The sequence below is a fragment of the Populus trichocarpa genome, chromosome 14, assembly GCF_000002775.5.
Source record: "Populus trichocarpa isolate Nisqually-1 chromosome 14, P.trichocarpa_v4.1, whole genome shotgun sequence".
Lineage (NCBI taxonomy): Eukaryota > Viridiplantae > Streptophyta > Magnoliopsida > Malpighiales > Salicaceae > Populus > Populus trichocarpa.
The window spans coordinates 15667777-15692361 of record NC_037298.2 but is presented as its reverse complement, the minus strand read 5'-3'; the positions used below and the strand labels follow the sequence as shown (position 1 = coordinate 15692361).

Below are 24585 nucleotides of genomic sequence, written 5' to 3'. Positions count from 1 at the left end.
AGAAGCAAATGGGGCAAGTTGCTTCAAGTGTGGGGAAATTGGAAGCACAAATGAATGGAAAATTGCCCTCCCAAGCATTGAATCCAAAAGAGAATGTTAGTGCGATCATGCTGCGAAGTGGGAAAGAACTTGAAGAGAAAAGGTCGAAACAAATTGAGATGGAGGAAGAAGAAGAGATAGAAATTGAATTGAGTACAAAGAAGGAACAACCTTCTCCTTCACAAATTGAAACCACGACCAACACTCTAAAGGTAAGTCCTCACTCAATGAATTCCAGTTTTAAAACAATTGCACCCTTTCCTGTGAGTTCTTCTAGGTCAAAGAAAGAAGACAAAGAAATAGAGATTTTAGAGGTTTTCAAGAAAGTGGAACTCAACATTCCTTTGCTTGATGCTATCAAGCAAATTCCCAAATATGCCAAATTCTTGAAGGAGTTGTGTACTACCAAGAGAGCTTTCAAACTGAAAGGTCATGAAACGGTAAGTATGGGTGAAGTTGTATCTGCTGTTGTTCAAAAGAATCTGCCTTTGAAACAAAAAGACCCAGGTGCGTTTACTATCCCATGTGTTATTGGTAATGCTAGTTTTAAAAGAGCTTTATGCGATTTAGGTGCATCCATTAGTGTTATGCCCAAACATGTTTATGATTCTCTTAGTCTTGAGCCTTTGAATAAAACTAGCATTGTAATACAACTTGCGGATCGTAGTTTTGTTTATCCACTTGGTGTGATAGAAGATGTCCTAGTCAAGATTGATAGTTTGGTTATTCCATGTGATTTTTATATTCTTGATATGGAACATGATTCTTGTGATTCATCAAACAGCACTCCTATATTGGTTGGGAGACCATTCTTGAAAACTGCCAATACAAAGATAGATTGTGGTAAGGATACTTTGTCTATGGAAGTAGGAGATGAAAAGATTGAATTTAATTTTCATGATGCAATGAAATATCCTTATAGCAATGTTTATTCTATCACATGCTATGACTAAGTTGATAAGTGTGTGCAACAAGTTTTTGATTTTGATTGTGAGGATGGATTAAGCGTAGCTTTGAGCTATGGCTATGATTTTACCGAGATAGAAGAGATGGAGAGGCACATATGTGTTCCCCAAAACGTGCACGAATCAGCATTGGCATTGCAATCATTGCAAACTGTTCCCCATGGTAATGTCTTTGTTGATTTAGTACTTTCACATAAAAAGCTTTTGCCATCTATTTTACAGGCACCCGAGTTAGAATTGAAACCTTTGCCCGATAATTTGAAGTATGTATTCATTGGCGACAACAATACACTTCCTGTTATTATAGCAACAGGTTTGACAAATACGCAAGAGGAAAAACTTGTGAAGTTGTTGTGTGATCACAAGACGGCCATTGGATGGACTTTAGCTGACATCAAGGGCATTAGTCCCTCAATGTGTATGCATCACATACTATTGGAGGACAATGTGAAACCAACAAGGGAAATGCAAAGGAGGTTGAACCCGCCTATGATGGAGGTAGTGAAAGCTGAAATTTTAAAACTGTTAGATGCAGGAGTCATTTATCCCATCACGGACAGTAAATGGGTTGCGCCAATCCATGTGGTGCCTAAAAAGACCGGAATCACGTTGGTCAAAAACAAAAATGATGAGCTCATTCCTACTCGCATCTCGAGTGGATGGAGAATGTGTGTTGATTACAGAAAGCTAAATCTTGCTACACGCAAAGATCATTTTCCATTACCATTCATGGATCAAATGCTTGAACGCCTAGCAGGTAAGTCTTTTTATTGCTTTCTTGATGGATATAGTGGATACAATTAGATTGTTATTAATCCTGAGGATCAAGAAAAGACTACATTTACATGTCCATTTGGTACATATGCATATAGGAGAATGCCCTTTGGTCTCTGTAATGCACCTGCAACTTTTCAAAGATGCATGATGAGTATTTTTTCTGACTATGTTGAAAGAATAATTGAGGTTTTCATGGATGATTTCACGGTGTATGGTGATTCTTTTGATAAATGTCTAGAAAATTTATCTTTGATCTTGAAAAGGTGCATTGAAACTAATCTTGTCTTAAACTATGAAAAGTGTTATTTTATGGTAGAACAAGGAATAGTTCTTGGGCATGTTGTGTCTTCACGTGGATTAGAGGTTGATAAAGCTAAAATAGACGTTATTTCATCATTGTCTTACCCCTCCTGCGTGAGGGAAATTCGTTCTTTTCTTGGCCATGCAGGTTTCTATCGACGCTTTATCAAAGATTTCTCAAAGATTACAGCACCCTTGTGCAAACTATTAGCCAAAGAAGTGGATTTTGTGTTTGATCAAGCATGTAAAGATGCCCATGATGAGCTTAAGAGGCGTGTCACATCTGCCCCTATCATCCAACCACCAAATTGGGATGAGCCTTTTGAGATAATGTGTGATGCAAGTGACTATGCAGTAGGGGCTGTCCTTGGGCAAAGAATAGGGAAGAATTTGCATGTTATCGCCTATGCTTCCCGCATGTTGGACGGAGCACAATGCAATTACCATACAACTGAAAAGGAACTTTTTGCAGTGGTGTTTGCTCTTGAAAAATTTAGGTCATATCTACTTGGTACAAAAGTCATTGTTTTTATTGATCATGCAGCTTTAAGGTATCTTTTGAAGAAAAAGGAGTCCAAACCAAGATTGATTAGGTGGATCTTGCTTTTACAAGAATTTGATCTTGAGATCAAAGACAAAAAAGGTGCCGAAAATCATGTGGCTGATCACTTGAGCCGACTGAGGACTGAGGATATACAAACCGAAACAATACGAGAGACATTCCCCGATGAGCAGTTGTATGTGTTACATTCCTCTACAAGACCATGGTATACTGATTTGGTGAACTATTTAGTCACCAAAGAATTCCCTCCAGGTTTGTCTACATCCTAAAAAGACAAGTTACGAGCTGATGCTAAATATTATTTTTGGGATACTCCTTATCTATGGAAATTTTGTGTGGATCAAGTAGTTAGGAGATGTGTACCACAAGATGAATTTCATTCCATTCTTACCTTTTGTCATTCTCATTCTTGTGGTGGGCATTTTGGAGCAAAAAGAACGGCCCACAAGGTACTTGAAAGTGGTTTTTATTGGCCTTCTATTTTTAAGGATGCATATCATTTTTGCAAATCATGTGAAAAATGCCAAAAAACAGGTAATATCACTCATAAGAATCAAATGCCTTTAACGAATATTCTTGTGAGTGAAATTTTTGATGTTTGGGGTATTGATTTTATGGGTCCATTTCCTTCTTCTTTTGGCAATCTTTATATCCTTCTTGCTGTTGATTATGTGTCCAAATGGATTGAGGCGAAAGCCACACGAACTAACGATGCTAAGGTTGTTTTAGATTTTGTCAGGACTCACATATTTGACAGGTTTGGAATCCCTAAAGCTATCATTAGTGATCGTGGCACTCATTTTTGCAATCGTTCAATGGAAGCATTGTTACGCAAATATCATGTGACTCATCGAACTTCCACAACATACCATCCTCAAACGAATGGCCAAGCTGAAATTTCAAATCGAGAAATCAAGTCCATTTTGGAGAAGACAGTGCAACCTAACCGGCGAGATTGGAGTCTACGACTTGGTGATGCACTTTGGGCTTATCGGACGGCTTACAAATCACCTATAGGAATGTCACCTTATAGGATGATTTATGGAAAAGCATGTCATCTACCGGTGGAGCTTGAACACAAAGCTTTTTGGGCCATTAAAAAATGTAACATGGATTATGATGCTGCTGGGATTGCAAGAAAGTTGCAATTGCAAGAGTTGGAAGAGATTCGAAATGATGCTTACGAGAATGCAAGGATTTATAAAGAAAAGACTAAGAGTCTCCATGACCGAATGATTACAAGAAAAGAGTTTAATGTTGGAGACAAAGTCCTTCTTTATCATTCGCGTTTGAAACTTTTTCCTGGAAAGTTACGCTCTCGTTGGATTGGACCATTTGTTGTTTCTAATGTTTTTTCTTATGGTGCAGTTGAAATTACAAGTTTAGAAACCAACAAAGTACTCAAGGTCAATGGGCATCGCTTGAAACCTTTCTATGAAGGTTGGACGACAGAACTCACCGCTTCTGCGGAGTTAGCTGAACCAATCTATGAAGAATGAGCATGCAACATGTCGAGCCAATGACATAAAACAAAAGCGCTTACTGGGAGGCAACCCAGCACACACAAAAAAAAAAGATTTGCTTTCTTTTTCCCTTATCTTTTATTTTTGGCATTTTACTTTATTTTTGTCATTCTCCAATATTCCTTTTCTTTTATTTCAACATTGAGGACAATGTTGTGTTTTAAGTGTGGGGGTATTGGGAGAATGTTGGTTTTCTAATTTTGGTTTTCTTTGTTATTTTTCAAAATAAAAAAAAATTATGTTTGATCTTTTGAACTCCCATTAGTTTTTGAGAATATGAGTATTATGTATAAGAATTAGTTGAGATAGATGAAGATATAAATCGAATGAAGGAGTGTGCATGCAAGTTTTAAGGTTTAATTGGTTTAGGGATTGACTTTGAGAATATGCCATGTTGACTTTATAGTGTTATACCAATGCAAGCTTTTGAGCCTTCAACATTATATTCTTTGATTGTGCCTTCTTTCAATGATATGTATCTTTAGAACTTGCTTCATATCTTGTTGAGATTACATTCATATTACATACATACATGAAGATGATAAAGACATTAGGAATTTTAACCACTTGAGCCAAAAAGCCAACCTAAAGCATATTATCCTTAGTGAGCCCCTTTTGAGCTTGTTTATCTTTTCTTTGTTTTATCCATGTATAAGCCTTAACTTTATATATGTTTTCCTTTTCCCTTGGCCAAGGATTAGTAGAGCATATACTAGTGATATTTCATGGAATTATGGTTGGAAATTATGTGAAAAGAAAGAAGAAGTGATGTTTGATGAAAAGATGGGCAAAGTTGCCAAAGGTAAAAAAAAAAAAAAAGGGAAAAAAAAACAGAAAAAAGAAAAAGAAAAGAAAAAGAAAAAGAAAAAGAAAAAAGTGTTCCTTTATGTTCTTAAGATTTTATATTGAAAAAGCTTGAAATCAAAAGAAGTTAAGCATTGGTGATTAAAGATGGAAAATTTATGTGCTTTGATGGAATATCTTGTTTGAAATATCATTTTTCAGAATGCTCTACTTTCTTTGGTTTGAACCTTTTCTTTTACTCTCTTTTACCTTACCTTTACCTTAGCCCCATTACAACCAGAAAATAAGACCTTTTGATTCATGCATTGTTTGTAATATGTTATTAATGGAGATGAGATTGAAGAGCAAGCTTATGGTAGATCATATTCATTGATTGAATTTGAGAGATTTAAACACATAAGCCCTAAACACGTGAGAGTTGGAGTGTATATCAATGAGAGGACCTATCACTTTGGCATGGCATAGATTTCATTTAAATCTCGACGATTAATTGAATTTTGAAGTTTGCATGTAAATAAATTCATGAAAATTTATACTCTTTATCCTTCTTAATTGTGTTCTTGTTTATAATGCATATATTCTTAGATATTGATGGGAGATTAGAAGATTAGTCATAGTGATTTCATTTAATTTAACTTCAATTTGATTTTACCTATCCTTTCTCGAGGACGAGCAAGAGCTAAGTGTGGGGGTATTTGGTGCAACCATATTATTCGATAGTTTCACCCACATTTAACTAGTTTTTTGCCTATGTTTTATATATAAAATGTCTTGATATTCTTTGTTTTATGTTTTGAAGGCACTTTTGGATGAAAGATGCAAAAAGGAGTAAATTGGAGATAATTGGCAGATTTGACCTTCAGTCGATGTTTTGTGCAGAGCGTGAGCTCTAGAGGTTGAAATGAAGTGATTCCAGTGGCATTAAAAAGCTAACATCCATACCTTTCTGGACATCTAAGGCAAGAAAATAAAATAAGGAAGATCATGGAAATCGCAGCCTTCAAAGTCAAATCTCGCAATCTGCCAGTGTTGACCTTCGGCCATTCCAACTTGAATATCTGGAGCTACAAAAGTCCAATTGATGCAAACTCACTTTTGTTGGATTCATGTCTCAAATTTCTATAAACGCTCCACATTTCAGCCAAAACCGATGTTATATGAGGGAGATATGATTTTTCAAAGATGACAACTAAATTCTGCCAGCAAACAGGTTTCGTGAAGAAACGAGTCCAAATTACGTTCCGAAGCATCTAAACTGATATCCAAGTTTGTATTTCAGCAATTTAGCTCCTCTAAATCAAAGCTTGAAGATTTCATGCAAGGTTATTTCTCCTTTTTTAGGAAAATAGTTATTGAAGTACTTAAATGTAAACAATCTACTTAATGGAGGACTATTTTGTAAAATAGAGACCTAGGGTTTCCTAGGATATAAAAAGAATGAGAGAAGAGAAGGGGGGCAGCCAGCCAAGAAGATAAAAACGCCCCCTTCCTCTAAGAAACCCTAAATTATGCATTCTTCCTTCTTTTTTATTAGTTGTTCAACAAACATGCAAGGCTAAACACTTTTTCTTGGTTGCAAGGACACGGAAACCTTCGGATTTCAAGAACTGTGAGATTTATTTTACCTTTTCTTTTCAGTTTATATGATGAATATGTTTGTTCTCCTATGCTTATTTTTCCTATGATTGTTTATTTTAATTGCTAGAGCGGACTCTAAGTTATTATTGTAGACAATCTATTGTTAAGTTTGATATCAAAACCGGAGTTGTGGTATATGAACTTGTGAAGCAACTGAGTTTAATAATTGTGGCGGATCTACGTTATTAATCTTAGGGAGAACATTCAATCAAATCAAACATAGACTGCGGACAGTTATGTTTTCTTGATTAATCAACTTATCTAGTTCTTAAGGCTACCATTGAATTAAATTACTAGTGCGGACACTGTGGTTGTTTGATGGTTAGGGCTAGTTATACGGCGGATCCGTTAACTAACCAATGTTAAGAAGAGATAAATATTCAGAATATAAATTGATGTTTCGTTTCCATGATCAGTTCTGATTTCTGTAGGTGGATGTGTGCTTGTGACCAAGGTTTGTTCTCTTGATAATTTTCTGATTTTATTAAATTTAGTTTGATAGTTTTCTGTTTTCTGTTTTCTTTTGCTTTAGCCTAGATAACGTCCAAACCCCCCCAAATTGCATATCATCTAGCATAAAAATCTGACTTGAATCTTCCTCGTGGGATCGACCCCTTGCTTGCTCTATACTATCTTGTGTGTTGTGTTTGAAGCTAGGGTAATTAATTTGTGCGACCGCGACATCGCAACATTTAACTTAAAACAAAAGGGAATTAACGTGTTTATGTAGTATACTTTTGTGCAAACCTTGATGTATTTATAAAGGTTCAGCTTAGCATGTAGTGTTTTTAGTTATCTTGTAATTAACCATTTTGAAATATTTAAGAACACTTCTTATATTGTAAATACTTTCTTTGCATGTTAGTATTCCTTTTCCTTTAAATTTTATGATATGATGTGTTGGACTATGTTCACATTGAACTTTCTTGTAGCATATATATATATATATAGTGTGGATTGTATGAGGTGTGGAATTATGAGGTTTGATATAAGGTCCGGAATTAAGGGATCTTGTGATGATGGGTTGATTGAGTAAACTGATAGTAGTCGATAACTTGGGATGTCCTAAATGCAAACGAAACTCTGCTGATTTTTGGAAAAAAAAAATTACCTTCAAATAAAAAGGATATGTTGGAATCTTTTAACATTGATCGAGTCGTACAGTTCGGACTATTACATATAGCCTATATTTATTTGGATTTTTTCTTAATTTTTTCATATGAAATATTAAAGCTTTAAATATTTTTTTTAATTTTTTCAAATTGACCCGAGTTGACCAGTAAAACCTGGGACTCGGCCTCTTGGCCGGGTCAACCCCCGGGTCGGGTTTAATAACTATGATAATAACACTTCATAATCACAAACACTATAAACTCATCACTCCACTTTTGATCCAGTCATCTTGGATCTTATTTTATAATATCCATCATTCCATAATTCATTCTCGTCAACTCATTTCACTAAGACCTTTATTAATTTCACATCCATCATAACAATTAAAACATCTAAACATTTACAATAAACTCCACATCAACAAACATTTGAATAAGTATGTGTGCGTGTCCTCTATATATATATATATATATATATATATATATATATATATATATATAGCTACTCAAATTACAATGACAATTATAATAATCATGCAAGACTTTAATGTTATTAGGTTTTAAACAGCATATACATTTATTACCTTAATTAGTCGATGATAATTGGATAATTCTTAGTTTAATCTGAAGATGTATAAATTACATTTCAAAATAGAATATCCAAAATTATAATCAACAAGTTTTATATTACAACTAATAACCTATAATTTTCTAAATTTACAAAAAAGCAACAACTAATGATTACTCTTGGTGAGCCTATGAGTTACTTGTAATAGAATCAATAATTTTTAGTAAGTCACATGTTAATATTTCATTCAACACTTAAAAGGAAATGATCCATTTTTTACCTAGACAATATTTTAATTTATTTTTTATAAACATCCAATTTTCTTTTTACATAAATTTATCCAACCCTAAACAAATCTCATAATATTCATAACTCAAATAATTGTTCTAGCATCTCCATATCGAAGCCAATAATCCAATATTCTCTGTTGAGTACTCATTATTTCAGCATACACATCTTAATTCCCAATTGATCCAACATTCATATTTGAAAACCAATAATCTAGTATTCATCATGGATACTAATGTTTTTGGCCAACCCATTTTGGTTACTAATCAATCCGGCATTTCTATTTGGAAGCCAATAATTCGATATTCCTTAATACCAATCAATCCGGTCAACTCATCTTGGTTGCCAATCAACCCATCATTCACATTCGTAAGTTAATAATCTGGTATTCGTTAATGAATACCAATCAGTCCGCCCAACCCATCTTAACTGCCAATCAATCCAGCATTCACAATCGAAAGCCAATATTCTAGTATTCCTTAATGAATACCAAACAAACTGGTCAATCCATCTTGGTTGCCAATCAATTCAGCATTCCTATTTGGAAGCCAATATTCTAGTTTTCCTTAATGAATATCAAACAATTCTCTCAACTTGCATATCTTTCCTTCCATATACACTATTAATATCACTATCCACATTTTCATGGATTAACTTATTCACAAGTAAAATTTACGGGGAAATTATAAGGAAAATTACCACAAGATACAAAGTATTTACCTGCATTTTGACTGTGAGTGGCTCTACCAGCTTTTTGAATCACCCCAACGTTCTTCCTTGTATCGACGAGTTTTCAATTAAGTATCATTATCGTATAACAACATACTCCTTATTCATTGTAACATCCATTATAATTTTATTCAAGTTTTTCATCAATACATTCCAATTATTAATTACACAAGAAAATCAATTTAATTATAAACAAATTCATGATTCCTTTAACTCCTATCAATTTTACACAATTCTATACAATTTACAATTCCTCTAACATTTTGCGATTTCATCATTTTAGGCCCAACCATTCAATTATCCAATATTTCATCATTTTATTAACTCAACTCAATCAAAATCATTATTCACATCATTAAACACACATTTTATAACACAATTAATGGATAATATCATAAATGTGTAATTTCCCCTTTTTGTTCTCTTTATAGCTGGCCTTATAGTTCTTCCTTACTTATCATTTTTCTCCATCATTCTTCCATGATTTCACTCCCACAACAACCTACAAAGGTACTATAAACTTAATTTATAAGAATTTTACTTTTCCCCTATAGAAGGGTTCTAAACATCTTGTAACATCTCCAAATTCAGGGTAAAACACCAAGCACATATCTAATGGAAAGCATGAGAATTTTTTCATTTATATACATACAGTTTTCTTATAAAAGTCTATTGAAATTTTGGCAGAGTTTCTCTTATATCGGGAGGTCCCAAGTTATCGACATATAACCTGTTTACACTTCCGATATCTCACATCTCATAACTCAATCACAACTCAATCATCCTGGGTCTCAACCTGTGACAACCCTGATTTTCTACATTCTTTTTCGCGATACATTGGAAATTTTCAGGTAATTTTTTTTTTGATATACAGGTTCCACCAAAATTTCGGCAGAGTCTCCCCTATACTAGGAGGTCCCAAGTTATCGACATATACCTATTTACACTTCTAATATCTCACATCTCATAACTCAATCACGACCCAATCGTCTTGGGTCTCAATCCCACAAACATCATCCTCATCACAACCATAATATTTATAACATACATTGAACAACAAATATCATTATAGAGGAATAAATGAGATAAACACGCATACATGAAACATGATTATATGAATTTCAGAGTTAAGTTCATCTATTCAAGTTTAAACATCAAATATATAAATTAAGTTCTATAAATGTTTTAATATTTCAAAATACAAGGATATACTACCTAGAACTACATAACAAAAAGTGAACAAAAGCTAGGATCTACTCCTGTAGTACACGCGATGGTCCTGAAACAAAATACATATTATTGAAACATGAATATCACAATAAGTATAGTAACACAAATATCCAACAATTTAAAAAGGCAAACATGTATTCATATTCTATTCACTTCTCCATTTTTGTTTCCATTGGAACTCTTCTTCATTCAACTACTAAAACCGTTTCATCTTTCATTTTTAACTTCCATTCAAGATTCCATAAAATCAACCACAACTATTTCTGCCTAACTCATTGTCAATACTAATTCCACCGGTATCATCATCCCCTCGTAGGCGTCGATGTTTAGCGATCCCTTTACTCGGGACCCTAACATACACTAAATATATGCTAGTTCATGCCCATAGGCATCAATGCATGGCGATCCCCTTACCCGGGAGCCTAACATACACTAAATGTATGCTAAGTCCATGCCCCATAGGCATCGATGCATGATGATCCCCTTACCCGAGATCCTAACATAAACTAAATGTATGCTAGTCCATGCCCCCATAGGCATCAATACATGGTGATCCCCTTACCCGGGATCCTAACATACACTAAATGTATGCTAGTCCATGCCAATTCATCCATTAATATTGTCATTCTTTGTCCGACCATAGTTATCATTACAAATTTTCATTTCGAACATGGCTCGTTTCTTTTCGAAGCTACGATGTAACATCACATGTTTCTCGAAGGGAAATGACCCAAAATTTCAGCCTTTAATGCATCTAAATAGTCATTTTAGCGATTTTCCGAATATACTAGCAGAGGTCGTATTCTGACCTATTCTCAGATTTTTGACTATATCTGGAGTTCTAGGACTCCGTTTCAAGCAAGTTTGGTATTGTTGGAAAGTTAAGACATGGGGCTACAAGTCCCATGAAGGGAGGAGAAACCAGTTCTGCCCCCAAGACACTCGAAAATATTCGTCAACAAATTAGACCTACTGCCCTATAGGGTTTGTCATGACCCAATCTTGGTTAGTGACCCATAATTGGAGTTCTATAGCTCTAAATTGAGTAAGGCCAGTTTCCTTAGTTAGTCAACATCCAAATCTACAATTATTATGAAGGAACCTGATTCTAATTTCCTCATCCTCCTACTCAAATTCTCTCCACAAGTCAGGAGACGAATCTGTCTAGATTCATCAACCTTTCCATTTACACACAACATCCACAATTCAACCTTTTCTCTTTATCTCAACCCCTAACCATATCACATGTTGTTTAAGAGTGTCAACAATATCTTTTTAAGAGTCAATTTATCCTAACTAATTGATCTATACCATTGTACGCAAGGTACTCTTATTCATTCCAGTAATATCACAACAAGTTTGATACATATCAATGTACGTAAGACACTCGTATCCATTTCAATTATGTCATAACTAGTTGATACACATCAATGTATGCAAGGTACTCATATTCATTCCAATATTTATCGAAGCAATAAAACAATAAATTCTGAAATCAATGAGTTTACATAAATTGAAAAGACAAGGTGCGATGCACCTACCTAGAGTATGTGCATGTGCTTTCACTCCATGCAATTGTCCAGTCCCCACAGTTTCCTCTGTACCACCAGAGATTCAGTCTTTATCAACAATACAACCAACATCACAACTTTATTTACTTTTCATTCAACTAGTATTCTCAAACCAATCACAAGGAATTTCTTTAGGATCTCATACTCTTTCCCATTTTCATGCAAAAACAACATCATCCAAGGTCATTTGGCATCATTAAATCACAAATTCAAACCAATTCTAAAGCAAAAGATTCAAACAATTTCCCTACCTCTACAATATAGCAAGATTAGACCAAAATAAAGAAACTCATTCCTTTTGGGATTTCTCCTATTATTATTATTATTATTATTATTATTAATACAACAAAATGATGAACCATTCATTTTCTTTCACATTTTAATAGTCTTAACAATTAAAATATGCGACAAACCTTAACAATTAATATTCTTAGATCATTATCACAACAACAATTTCACCCTATTAGTTGGAATCCATGACAATCTTCATTAACTAATCAATTTGCCAAAAATACTTATGACTAGCTTTAAATATGTTTTATTTTCCGAATTTCTTTCATTTCAATTTCTTCATGGTTCCACCCCATTTATATCCACACAACCAACAAGTTACCTTTTTATTCAATCAACATGTTCATATAGCAATGTTCCTTACTATTCTTACACAATAATCATTCTTCCCCTCATATAAAGAATACACAATTAATCTATAATAATACTAATAACAAGAACATATTTTACCATTACATCTTCCATAAAACCTACACCCACACAATTCTAATTTCATCAAAACTTGTATTTAATCAAGCTTACTACATTTTGCCAAAACTAGCAATAGATTCAAAAGAAAATAAGTCATTAACTTCTGATTATTGTGTTAAACCCAACGGTCAGACTACATATCATAGAGTTGTCCATAATTTATCTCAAAATCATAATGATCCAACAGTTAGATCTCCCTAGATCTGAATAAAACCGAGCTTACCTGAAAATGGATGAGCTACTGTTCAACAGGCACAAAACCTTTCCGGAGAATGCGTTTCCGATCTCCACCGTCCATAATGAAGGAAACATCTAGGCGAACCACATATCCAAGAATGAGCATGCTCCAACGGTGGAAAGGAGAGAAATCGGCCGGCGACCAACCGCAGCATGATCCAATGGTGGATTCCAGAGATATGCCACCCGATCATTATTGGTTTTTCTCCAAAATCTGCAGTTCTCTCTCCATCCGATTTTCTCTATTTTTTTCTTTCTTTTTTTCTTTGTTTTTTTTTTACCGGTGGCCTCTTTGCAGTTTTATAGGCACTTTTTTCCATAATTATAATTTTGTCCTTCATTCATGCCTTTATGTATTTTATTTTACTTTTCATGTAAACTATCTGGTTTATTTCTGCTTAAATCGCTAGTCTTACCAAACTCTGATTGGGATGAGATATTTAACCAAGGTAGGAAAACATATTAATAGACTTCATGCAAAATTTTATCCCGATCCGACAATTGGATTAAGAGCTCTGCTTCCTAATGTAAAATTAGTCAGTTCATGACTTTTTCTTCAACGATCCAAATTTTCTTGTTCAATCTTTACATAAAATCATATCAATTTTCCTTCTAAACCTTTAAGGTCATTTTATTATTTTTGAATATATATTCATTTTATAATTTCCACCTTTATTTATTTATTTATCAGGCTTATTATCGTTTCAAAATAACATCACTGATTTTTAATCGGTGCTTGCACCTTCAGTCCTACCCTTTTTATTGCACTATCCTTTATTATAATGTATTCTTTATTACCTCACTTATTTCTTAGAAACATTTTGTTATTTTTTTCTCATTATTTTATCCATCAAAACACGTTACCAGTTTCTCTGTCCTTATGAATTCTAAACCAAAATTCATTTTATAGAGGTCATCCCTTCCATTTTATATCATTATTTATCTATTATTTCTAATCTTGGTTTCCATCACTCATTGAAATCATACCACTTTCAGTCTTATGTTTACATGAGGGTTTACACATCTGCATATTTAAATTATAAATTTCCAGGGTTTCACACAACCCCACAAACATCATCATCATCTCAACCACAATATTTATATCATACATTGAACAACAAATATCATTATAGAAGGATAAACGAGATAAACATGCATACATGAACATGATTATATGAATTTCCGAGTTAAGTTTATCTATTCAAGTTTAAACGTTAATTATACAAATTAAGTTATATAAATGTTTCAATATTACAAAATACAAGGATATACTCCCTAGACTACATAACAAAAAGGTGAGCAAAAGCTAGAATCTACTCTTTCCATGCATGCGATGGTCCTGAAACAAAATATATATTATTGAAACATGAATATCACAATAAGCATAGTAACACAAATATCCAATAATTTAAAAAGGTAGACATGTATTCTTATTCTATTCACTTCTCCCCTTTTTGTTTCCATTGAAACTCTTTCTCATTCAACTACTAAAACTTTTTCATCTCCCATTTCCAACTTCCATTCAAGATTCTATAAAATCAACCACATCTATTTCCGCCTAACACATTGTCGATACCACTTTTTACTGGTATGATCATCACCCCATAGGCATCGATGCAGAGCAATCGCCTTACTCGGGACACTATCATACACTAAATGTTTGTTAGCCGATGATGTATCGTAATCCCCTTACCCGGGATCCTAACATACACTAAATGTATGCTAGCTGATACATGGTGATCCCCTTACCCGGGATCTTAACATACACTAAATGTATGCTAGTCCATGCCTCATAGGCATCGATGCATGGGAATCCCCTTACCCGGGATCTTAACATACACTAAATGTATGCTAGTCCATGCCACATATCACACTTCTCATATCTTCTATGTCAACGATACTTCCATCACTTGGCAATTTACACGAAAGACCATTCACCTTGAACACATATACATTTGGGATACTACTCGAAATAACAATATCATTACGCAAACTTTCATTCTTTCATATAATATCTAACATTTGCTAATTCACATTTCACCTTAATTACATATTAAATCATGAAATTTAACTGAGAATCATAGGTGCAGAGCACCTACCTACAATAGAAGCTCTACTCGTGCTCCGCTATTGTTATTGTTGTTGCACCACGCTTGTGGTCCCTCCTGTAATCACAAGCACATCTCATAAATTATCCTCATTCAAGGATACATTTCATAATAACCATATTAACAGCCAATATAGGCCTTTCTTTCAATTATTCCTTTCTTTATATCTTACGTTTTTCTCATTACACCCATTAATATTGTCATTCTTTGTCTGACCATAGTTATCTTTACAAATTTCCATTTCTAACATGGTTGGTTTCTTTTGAAAACTAAGATGTAATATCACATGTTTCTAGAAGGGAAAAGACCCAATTTTCACCCTTAACGTGTCTAGATAGTTGCTTTAGTGACTTTCCGAATCTGCCAGCAGAGGTCGCATTCTGACTTCTCCTCAGATTTTTGACTATATTCAAAGTTCTAGGACTCCATTTCAAGCAAGGTTGGTCTCCTTAGAAAGCTAAGACAAGGGGATACAAGTCCTCTGAAGGGAGGAGAACCTAGTTCTGCCCCCAAGACACTCGAAAGTTCTCATCAACGAATCAGACCTACTGCCCTATAAGGTCTATCATGACTCAGTCTTGGTTGGTGACTCATAATTGGAGTTCCATAGCTCTAAATTGAGTAAAACCAATTTTCTTAGTTAGTCAACATCCAAAACTACAATTTCTATGAAGGAACCTGATCCTAATTCCCTCATCCTCTTACCCGAATTCTCTTTAAAGGTTAGGAGACGAATTTGTCCAGATTCGTCAACCTTTTTATTTACACACAACATCCACAATTCAACTTTTCCTCTTTTATCTCAACCCTTAGCCATATCACATACCATATAATAGTGCAAAAAATACCTTTTAAGAGCCAATCTACTCTATTTATTTCAATCTCCTCTCTTAACGTCGAAATAGAACATTTTTTTTTTTTATCAATTCTACTAACTTTTCGAATAATATTCTTCCAAACACAATCCTTACTACTTCAACATGTATTTTTTCTCATTCCAATACATTTAAACACACGTCATCAAGCTAAATATATCAAATTAAACATGCTCCCCCTTTGATGCATATTGGCCGAAAGCATGGCCAAAAGTTCTCCCATTCCTTTCATGCTAATTTCATTCAATTAACACACACATTCACATCACAAACAACCTATTATAATAGATTCAATAAGGAAAAACCACAATGCCCCCCTTTTCTCTTCATATTGCTGGCCACCCCTTACTTAATTACCCATACATTCTCTTTGATAAATCATCATGATTTCATGCCCCCAATCACATACAACACATGAATTAACTTAATTTTAACAATTAATATATTTTCTCCAATTAAAGTGTAAGAACCTTAATCTAAAATTCAACATTAAGGCATCAATTCGTAATCGAATTTGAAATGACTTATAGGACCATGTTTAGAACGCCTTACCTGTTAAGAATCAAGGTCTCGATCTTTAACCAGTCGAATATTTTTGACTCCCCCTTTTCCTATGGCATCTGGCCCTCCCTCCTCTTTCTTTGTTTAATTTTTCTTGTAAATCTCTTGCCCACAAGTGTTTATTCTACCTACAAACCCTTAATCTTGGATGGATTCTTGAAATTTTGGTGTTTCTCTCTTGATTTTGCAAGAACAACAATCAAAATGTTACAGAGATAATTTAAGGATTTGATTTGTGCTATTTTAGGAATGTTTACTTACCTTGTATAACATTTAGGTACTGGAAATCTGCCATTAATACTTACCTTGTATAACATTTAAGTTCTCTATATAATGAAGGAAAACCTTATGTAAGGGGTATTCAGACCAATTTTGACTTGGTATCAGAGCTACTACTCTGATTTTTGGATTTTTTTGTGGTCTCATATCTGTCGGTGTTTTTTTTGGAGCAGTTAGTTGGTGTTTTTTGTTGTTGTTTGTTGCTGTCTTTAGCTTACTGATTTTTTTGGTGTTCTTATCGTGGGTGTTTGCTGTTGCTACCTCTTCTAGTGCCTCTTGTAGTGGTTGTCTGAAGTTGTTTTTGTTGTTGTCTTTGCCTTGCTAATTTTTCTGGTGTTCTTGCCATGGGTGTTTGTTGTTGCTATCTCTTCTGGTGTCTCTTGTAGTGGCTGTCTGCAGTTGTTTCTGGTTAGACTTTCTTGCTATTTTTCAGTGGTTTTCATCATGTCTCTTGACAATACTATTGTTCGCTTTAATGGAAAGAATTTTCCTACATGGCCATTTCAATTTAAGATGTTCTTGGAAGCCAAAGAATTATCACATCACCTTGATAGTTTTGTTCTAGTTCCCACTGATGAAAAGGAACTTGCCCAATGGGAGGTGAAGGATGCTAAGGTTATCTCTTGTCTATTGGGCACGTTTAAGCCCCATCTTGTCACCAATCTTCGGTGTTTTACTATGGCTCAAGCTATGTGGGCCTATCTGCATCGTATTTATCACCAAGATCACAGCGCTCAGAAATTCCAATTGGAGATGGAAATTAGCACTTATACTCAAGGTAATTTGACCATTGAGAAATTTTATTCTAGTTTTATTAACATTTGGAGCGAGTATTCTGCTATTGTTCATTTTAAGGTTCCCACTACGGCAGTCGCTGCTCTTCAAGCGGTTCATGCTGAACGTCAACACAATCAATTCCTGAATTTGAGCCTATTCGAGCCAGTTTATTGAACCGTGATCCGGTTCCTTCCATTGATATTTGCTTGGGAGATTTATTACGTGAGGAACAACGTTTATCCACTCAGATAGGTATGACCTCTGAGAGGGCATTTTCTGAGGCTGTGAATGTAGCCTATGCAGCACAGGGGAGAGGGAGGAACAAGTTGCAGTGTTTCAATTACAAGGAGTTTGGTCACATTGCTCGCAACTGTCTAAAGAAAGTTTGTAACTATTGCAAGAAAGAGGGACATCTCATTAAAGATTGCACCGTGCGGCCTCAAAATCACCAATCCCGGGCCTTTCAAGCTGCGGTTCAGCCCTCGTCTTCTTCTGCTCTTCCCACTGTAAGCTCTGATTCCTCTGTTCTCACGTCTGCCATGGTCCAACAGATAATTGTGTCTGGTTTTTCAGCTTTAGGCCTCCAAGGTACAGATCTTACCTCTATTTCTTCTTGGATTGTTGATTCGGGTGCCTCTAATCATATGACTGGTAGCACGATGGGTCTCCATGATGTTTGTAAGTATGGCGGCACACAAACTATTCAGATTGTTGATGGTAGTACATTTCCTATTACTGTTGTTGGTACTTTGGGTTCTTCATTTTGAAATGTTTTTATCTCTCCTGGCTTATCTATCAATTTGATTTCTGCTGGCTAATTGGTGGATAATAATTGTGATGTTCATTTCTCTCGTGGTGGTTGTCTTGTGCAGGATCTGGTGTCGGGGACGGTGATCGCGAAGGGGCCTAAAATGGTACGTCTATTTCCTCTACAATTTTCTATTCCTATTCCTGTTTCTTTTGCTTGTACGGCTACTGCCAATAATAATGAAGTTTGGCATAAGAAATTAGGATATCCTAATTATGTTGTTTTGACTCATCTTTTGAAACATGGTCACTTGGGCATTAAAAATTCCTTTTCTTCATCCCCTGCCTCTTTTAATTGTGCTACTTGTCGTCTTGGTAAAAGTAAAACATTACCTTTTCCTATGCATGGTACTCGTGCTTCTACTTGTTTTGAGATTAAGCATACTGATGTTTGGGGTGTCAGTCCTATTATTTCTCATGGTCAATATCGTTATTTTGTGACATTTATCGATGATGATACTCACTTTACTTGGATCTACTTTCTTCGTTCTAAAGCTGACATGTTCTCTGTTTTTCAAAAATTTGTTGCGCTTGTCAAGACACAGTTTCATACTTGTATCAAAACCTTATGCTCCGACTCAGGGGGGATACATGTCTCATTCCTTTCAAGCTTATCTTCAGCAAAAAAGGATTATTTCCCAGCGTTCTTGTCCTTATACCCCTCAACAAAATGGAGTTGCTGAGCGTAAAAATCATCAACTCTTAGATGTCGTTCGCACTTTGCTAATTGATTTGTTTGTACCTTCTAAGTTTTGGGTAGAAGCTTTATCTACTGCTGTTTATTTGATCAATTGTTTGCCTACTACAACTCTAAATTATGATTCTCCCTATTTTCGATTAGTTGGCATATCTCCCGAGTATCAATACTTCCATACTTTTAGGTGTGTTTGTTTTGTTCACTTGCCACCTATTGATCGTCACAAGCTTACTGCCCAATCTGTCACATGTGCTTTTATGGGATATAGCCCTACTCAGAAAGGATTTGTTTGTTATAATGCTCATGCAAACAAATTCTGGATCTTCTAAAATGTGATTTTCTTTGAAAGTCAATATTTCTTCCAGTCTCGGGTTATTTCTGATCCTCCTATTACTCTTCTACCTGGTTTTGATGATGTACCTTCTTCTATTAAGCGCTTTCAACCAGGTGTGGTGTATCATAGACGTCCTCCTTTAACTCCTCTTCCAGACACTAATCTGTCATCTGATTCTACGCTTCTGACACTTCGATGTTCCACCTGGTTTACACATCCACCAGATAGGTATGGTTTTTCTCATACCTCGCTTACTGCCACTCTAGACACTATTTCTGTTCCTCACTCTTATACTCAGGCAGCCACTCAAGCATGTTGGCAGCAAGCCATGCAAGCAGAAATCCAAGCTCTCCAAGACAATCACACTTGGGATCTTGTGACTTATCCCTCAGGTGTCAAACCTATTGGTTGTAAATGGGTATACTCAATCAAGTTTCGATCTAACGGGTCACTAGATTGATATAAGGCCCGTCTCGTGGCCCTTGGAAATCGACAAGGGTATTGATTATGAGGAGACGTTTGCACCTGTTGCCAAAATGACTACTGTACGGACTATTTTGGCACTTGCTGCGTCAAAAGGGTGGTCTATCCAACAAATGGACATAAAGAATGCTTTTCTACATTGGGATTTAAAGGAAGAAATTTATATGTCTCCACCTCCCAGCATGTTTGCTACACCTTCCTACGTGGTTTGTCGGCTGCGCCGATCTTTGTATGGGTTGAAACAAGCTCTGCGTGCATGGTTTGATAAATTTTGTTCTACTCTCCTTGGTTTTCACTTTGCTTAGAGTCAGTTTGATTCCTCTTTGTTTCTTCGCAAGACTTCTGTAGGAATTGTGTTGCTTCTAGTATATGTTGACGACATTGTGATTGCTGGCTCGGATGTCGCGTTACTTACACAATTACAACAACATCTCAAGGCCTCTTTTTACATGACAGATCTTGGTCCTTTGCAGTACTTCATTGGCCTTGAGGTGCAGCTTACTCCGACTGGTACATTGTTACACCAGCACAAATACACAGAGGAAGTCATTTCATTAGCTGGCCTCCAATTGGGTAATTCTGTTCTTACTTCTTTGGAGGTCAATCTTAAGCTTCGTCACAAGGAAGGCGATCTTCTATCCAATCCATCCTTGTATCGACAACTTGTTAAGAGTTTGAACTATTTGACGATTACTCGTCCTGACATTTCTTTTGCTGTGCAGCAGGTAAGTCAATTTATGCAAGCACCTTGAAATCTTCACTTAGCTGTTGTTCGTTGCATTATCCGATATCTGAAAGACACCTCTAAACGTGGGTTATTCTTTCTTAAGGAATCTCCCTTATGGTTGGTGGGGTATAGTGACGCTGACTGTGCTGGCTGTGCAGATACTCGTCGCTTTATTACTAGTTGGTGCATGTCTTTAGGCAATGCACTCATTTCCTGGAAGAGTAAGAAGCAAGACAGAGTTTTCAAGTCCTCTACTGAGTCTGAATATCGCGCTATGTCTTCCGCTTGCTCGAGATCACTTGGTTTTGTGGGTTATTAGGTGAACTTGGTTTTCCGCAAAACCATTCCACTCTTCATGTTGATAATACAAGCGCTATTCAAAGCGCCGCTAATCCTGTCTTCTATGAGCGTACAAAACATATTGAAGTCGATTGTCATTCCATCCGTGAATCCTTTGACCAACATGTGATTACTCTTCCTCACATTTCCACCGAACATCAAACTGCAGACATCTTCACTAAAGCTCTTTCTCGACATCGGCATCAGTTCTTGGTTGGCAAATTGATGCTTATTGATCTACCAGCATCAATTTGAGGGGGGATGTTACAACGATAATTTAGGGATTTGATTTGTGCTATTTTAGGAATGTTTACTTACCTTGTATAGCATTTAGGTACTGGAAATCTGCCATTCATACTTACCTTGTATAGCATTTAAGTTCTCTATGTAATGAAGGAAAGCCCTATGGAAAGGGTATTCAGACCAATTTTGACACAAAACTCCCTCCCTCTCTTTTAAATTGCTGCTATCGGTTTTGGATGGGTAAGGGAGATGGGTATTTATACCCCATACTTTCTCTTATTTGCACTTAGGCTCCATTATCTTTAAGTGTATTATTTTTGTCCCCACAACATTTCATTTTAAAATGAAGCTATACCTCTTTACATTTCTTATAATTTCACCCCTTAACTTTTAGTTTAGTTCATTTTCTTTAATTTAGTCTAACCCCCAATATTTTAGGGTTAAATTTATAATATCTCGAAATATTTTGTTTGGAAATTTATATCCAAAAATTTCTCAATTCCCGTTTTATTTAATTCGATATGTGAATTTCTTCACTTTATTTTCCATTTATTTATTTTGCATTTACGCAACATTTATTTCCCGGGGTTTGCACATCTTACATACAATATTTAACCGTTTTGTTGACGAACATTTTTTATCGGTGTAAGATTACCATTCTGTCAATAAAAGTTTTTCCGATTAATTCATCGACGGAATACGTTCGTTGGAATAACGTTCATCCGTAATTCCATGTTGTAACGACCCGACTTTTTCAAGGCCAAAATTGCTGTAATTGTTTTTTTGAATCATCCGGTTTCTGGGTGTTTTTCACCATATCATTCTTTAGGTTTATCATTGCATTCTGTTCATTAATAAGGCACAATCTATGTAGGATAACTTAAATCAATATTCCCATAGAACAGATTCTTAATACACGTGTCCATAATATTATATTTCCATACTCATAGGTTTACATTACATCATATCGACATACCCATAAATTCACATTCTTGTTCTAATCTCGTTATCATTACGAGTTCATACAAGAGTATCGAACAACAAGTTACACAACTAGTACTTTTGTTATCCTGACCTCATGTAATTTCACAACACGACATCCTCATTAGATGAATGCCTTATATGTATATTCATACACATCATATCAACTTGTTTGTACATTCACATCTGTGTTCCATTTCAACTTTTCATCACTAGTCTTTACAAAAGAGGTCGGACGACTAATTGAGTGATTAACATGTTCGTTCATGCAGAACTCATATCACCCATAACACGTGAATATATAGTTCTTTTTCAAAATGTGTGAGACGTGAAATGGATTTCCTCATGCACCATGTTGGTATGATGTCCCGGTTATAGCACAAGACAATTTCCAACATTATAGGCAATTTAAAAGAAACATAGGAAAGAATATTAACATTACATTTCATTCATGAATCAAAAGAGCATAATTCTTTCATTTCTCCTTACTTATGTAAATACCACCATTAATAATTTGTCAATTACCGAGGCTAATTACAATACTTAAACCTAGTCATTCATCTAGAATATCGTTAGTCGAACTAACATTATTCTTTGCTAAAGCACAACAATCATAGTTCTTTCATATACTTGGTATGTACAAAACATAGTTTACATAAATGCATCAATTCTTCAAACTAACTCATAACTCTTAAAAATTCAGCTATCCTCTTAGGATGCCCTTAGCCAAAGTCAATCATTTATTCATCCTGGTCATCCATTTAGGATGTTATTAGCTGAAGCTAGTCGTTTATTCATCCTGGTCATTCAGTTAGGGTGTCATTAACCGAGACTACTCATTTATTCATCTTGGTCATCCACTTTGGACGCCATTAGCCGTAGCTAATCATTTGTTTACCCCAGGCATCCATTTTGGATGCCCTTAGCTGTAGCTAATCATTTGTTCATCCCAGTCATCCATTTAGAATGTTATTAGCTGAAGCTAATCTATCATTTGTCCTGGTCATCCATTCGGATGTCATTAGCCGAAGCTAATCAATCATCTATCCCGGTCATCCATTCGGATGCCATTAGCCGAAGCTAATCATTTGTTCATCTTGGTCATCCGCTTAGGATGTCATTAGCCGAAGCTAATCGTCAGCTAATCAAACATTCCATAGGCGTCTTATGAAATCAATATAAATTTTAATATCCCTTGAATTGCTCATTCAAACGGTTCATAATAATTTGACAGTCATTGCAACATAATGGCAGACCTTTTGTGGTACTCGTATAGGCGTTTCAAAGTGGTTTAACATTTCATTAAACACAATAACAAATCATTTGTAATACACAAGCAAACATTCCATAACAGTTTAACATTCAGTAACACAACAATACATCCTTTGTATTACTCATCCAACCATTCATGACACTTAATGTTCAATACAATACAATAATAGATCCCTTGTAATCCTCGTACAACCATTCATGTTCATTAACATTTAGTATACTACAATGGTAGATCTTTTGTAATACTCATACAACCATTCGTCACAATAACATTCAATATAATAAAATTGTAGATCTTTCGTAATACTCATACAACCATTCGTCACGATTACACTTAATAAAATACAACCGTAGATAATTACAACCGTAGATCCTTTGTAATTACTCACACAACCAATTGTCACAATTACATTCAATAAAATACAACAGTAAATCCTTCGTAATACTCATACTACCATTTGTCACAATTACATTCAATAAAATACAACAGAAAATCCTTCGTAATACTTATACTACCCTTCATCAGTAGCCCAAATTCATAATAGCCCAATCAACATCTCATAGTCGGTTTAATATTCATCGCAACACAATAATATATCCACCTCAAACAAGTCATTTTAGAACATTAATATTTTCGTCATTGTTTCAACATTCAACCAAAACTCGATCGACATTTCCTAGTCGATTCAACAATCATCAAGAATTCAATCACACACTTCATCGTCGTTTCATCATTTAACAAGGATTTAATAAAATATCATCATAAGTAAATCATTTCAAAACATAAACATCATATGAGAAAAAGGTGGAAACCACCTACCTGCTCCACTTGTGGGTTGTCTTTGTCCTGGCGATGGTCCGATCCCGGCCACACCACCTAAGACATCAATGGCCACAAATCTATACATTAGCATCTTTAAATCACATTCATCACCATACTTATTTCAAGAATCCATATGTTCACCTTTAAGTGTTCCACATTTTACACCATCATACA

General features: G+C 35.2%; 1 long non-coding RNA gene across 1 annotated transcript; it reads right to left on the bottom strand.

The window, feature by feature from the left end:
* Positions 1-10451: 10451 nt before the first annotated feature.
* Positions 10452-12320, bottom strand: LOC112324020 (uncharacterized). The gene is made up of 2 exons (XR_002977569.1): positions 12077-12320; positions 10452-10584 (listed from the first exon to the last, which is right to left on the bottom strand). It is a non-coding gene; the product is annotated as an uncharacterized LOC112324020 (long non-coding RNA).
* Positions 12321-24585: the final 12265 nt, after the last annotated feature.